Below are 3,528 nucleotides of genomic sequence, written 5' to 3'. Positions count from 1 at the left end.
CACAAGGAAGTGTCTTGTCACCAACTCTATTTCTATGTATGATCAATGACATCTTACCAGCTCCTCCTCGGAATCTTAAATACTCACTGTACGCTGATGATTGTGCATTATGGCATTCCAGCAATAATGCAGAATTCTCAGCAAATCGCATCCAATTGGCACTGGATATGATTCATAACTGGGGCCTCCAGTGGGGTTTTAAGTTTTCCATTAGAAAGAGTATTGGGGTAATTTTTTCACATAGGAGGAAGCCGAACATCAGGCTAACTCTAGACAACCACCCAATACCTATTCAAAATTCTGCAAGATTTCTTGGGCTACTTTTTGATAGTAGACTCAATTGGAAAGACCACATTGGTCAGTTAAAAAATAGATGTCAAAGAGCACTAAATTTATTAAAGTGCATTTCTGGTAATAAATGGGGAGCTGATAGACAGTCTTTGCTAATGGTATATAAAGCCCTGGTTAGGTCTAAAGTAGATTATGGGTCAATCGTGTATGGCTCGGCATCGAAAACAAGTTTGAAAGGTTTGGATGCTGTTCAGAATGCTTGTTTGCGTGTGTGTCTTGGAGCCCTAAAATGTACTCGGATCGAGTGTCTTGAGGTGGAGTCAGGAGTACCTCCCCTCCGACTCAGACGCGGCCAGTTAGCACTGACCTACGCCGCAAAGGTGGCTCGAGACCCGAGCCACCCTAATGGCAATGGAAGCACTAGGCCCTTTGCCACGAGACTCCACGACCTCGTCGAGAAAGTCGGTATAGATCTCTCTACCATCGATACCCTGGTTCAGTCAAATATAGCGCCATGGGAAACACCCAATTTTTCTATCATGGAAGCCTGGCTTCCATCAGCCAAGGCCATGGCGCCGGAGGGTGAGGTACGCCAGAGGTTCAGAGAGATCCTTATTAAACATCTATCCTTTTTTCATATATATACCGACGGCTCCAAGACAGATGAGTGTGTAGGTGCGGGTGTATGGTCGACTGAATGTGACCTAAAGTTTAGATTGCCGAATCATACATCGATTTTTCTTGCTGAACTATTTGCCATTGATAAAGCCATAGATTTTGCACTATCGACGACCCACGATAGAATAGTTATTTTTTCAGATTCATTAAGTTCACTTAAAGCTATTAAATCCTTAGATACCACTAAAAATGAATTGCTGGGTAATATCATTCGTAAATTACACGGTGCCAACAAATCAATCAAACTAATATGGGTACCAGGTCACTCTGGTATCCATGGTAATGAACAGGCTGACAAACTAGCCGGGTCAACTGGCGATCTGGACACTACCATAGTTCGTACAGATCTCAGGTGTTTTGTGTCTCTTATAAAAGCAAAAATACATCTCCTGTGGCAAAGTGAGTGGACCAACCTCCAACTCACAAAAAAAATAAAACCAATCATAGAACTGTGGGCCACAGCCCACAGAAAAAACAGAAGGGAGGAGGTGGTGTTGGCACGCCTGAGACTCAACGCCACAAGAATCACCCACCTCACTCCCTATATAGAAAAAAGATTTCCTCCACAGTGCCCCCATTGCACAAACCTTCTCACAATAGACCACATCCTAATATCCTGCCGCCATTACCAAATCCATAGACAAACACTAAACAATTATTTCAGAATTAAAAACTTACCCCTAACAACAACAAACCTTTTATCAGACAATGAAAAAAAATAGTAAGTAGAGTAATCACTTTTTTAAGGGAGACAAAACTTTATGACCATATATAGATTGATAGACTAAATAGGATCCATTGGCTTAATAACCTTGGCCACATGCCGCTGGTTGATAGCCAAGAAATCTAACAAAGAAAGAAAGAAGATAGTGTTATTTTCATTATAAACATTATGATTATTATAATGTTTTTTTTTTTTTTTACATTAGTAACAGCAAAATAAAATAACGTAAAATATTTCGTAAATCAAAAAAAGGGGTGAACGGGTGAGACAGGCAGTACTCGTAACTGGCTCATTGGTGACTTAGTACAATTGTAGCAATCTATGTCAAAAAAACAATCAAACAAGTACTCACAGTGAGCATAACACGTGTCTACACGTCGTACCCGTCGGCAAGGGGATATATATATATATATATATATATATATATATATATATTTATATATATACATACATACATGCATACACACATATATATATTCATACATACACACACACTCACGCACACACACACACATTCACACACACACATACACACACACACACGCACAGTCTGTGTGTGTGTGTTTATATATATATATATATATATACAAATATATATATTCATATATATACTTATATATATATATATATATGTGTGTGTGTGTGTGTGTGTGTGTGTGTGTGTGTGTGTATATATATATATATATATATATATATATACATGTGTGTGTATATTTAATATATATTTATATATATATATATACATATAAGTGTGTGGGTGTGTGTGTGTGTGTTTAATATATATATATATATATATATATATATGTATATATGTTTATATGTGTACACACACATACACGCACATATATATACATATATATATTCATATATATACTTATATATATATATATATATATATGTGTGTGTGTGTGTGTGTGTGTGTGTGTGTGCGTGTATGTGTGTATGTTTATATATATGTGTGTGTGTGTGTTTATATATATGTGTATATACATGTATATGTGTATATATATGTGTGTGCGTGTGTGTGTTTACAAATATTTATATAGACACACACACACACACACACATATATATATATATATATATGTGTGTGTGTGTGTGTGTGTGTGTGTGTGTATGTGTGTGTGTGTGTGTGTGTGTGTATACATATATATAAATACATATGTGTGTGTGTTCATATTTATATAAATACGTATGTATATATATACATATATATAAATGTATATATGCAAATAAATGTATATATGTGATTGTATATATATAAATATATATATGTAAAATTAATATATGTATGTTTATTTATATATATACATATATATATATATATATATATATATTTACACATATGTGTATAAATTTTATATGTATATATAAATATACATATACATATATATGTATATATATACATATATATATATTATGTATGCGTGTGTGTGTATGAATATAGGTAGGGGGATACATACATACATACATATGCCTACATACGTATACATACATATACACTTACATACATAAATATATACATACATACATACATATAAGTATATAGACAGATATATAAAAAAAATATATATAGATATCTACTCTGATAGATAGATAGACAGATATTTATATATGAAAGGAAAACAGCCACAGTAAGAAATTAAATTGAATCGTGACGTTTCGAACTCTTCACGAGTTCCTCTTCAGACGAATGATAAACCAAAATGGGGGTCCATTTTGGTTTACATATATTTACATAAACAAACATTTTGGTTTATCATTCGTCTGAAGAGGAACTCGTGAAGAGTTCGAAACGTTACAATTCAATTTCATAATCTTACTGTGGCTGTTTT

This window comes from Penaeus chinensis, chromosome 15 (assembly GCF_019202785.1).
Source record: "Penaeus chinensis breed Huanghai No. 1 chromosome 15, ASM1920278v2, whole genome shotgun sequence".
In the NCBI taxonomy this organism is placed as follows: Eukaryota; Metazoa; Arthropoda; class Malacostraca; order Decapoda; family Penaeidae; genus Penaeus; species Penaeus chinensis.
The sequence above is the reverse complement of the archived record's forward strand: the minus strand, read 5'-3'. Positions refer to the sequence as shown.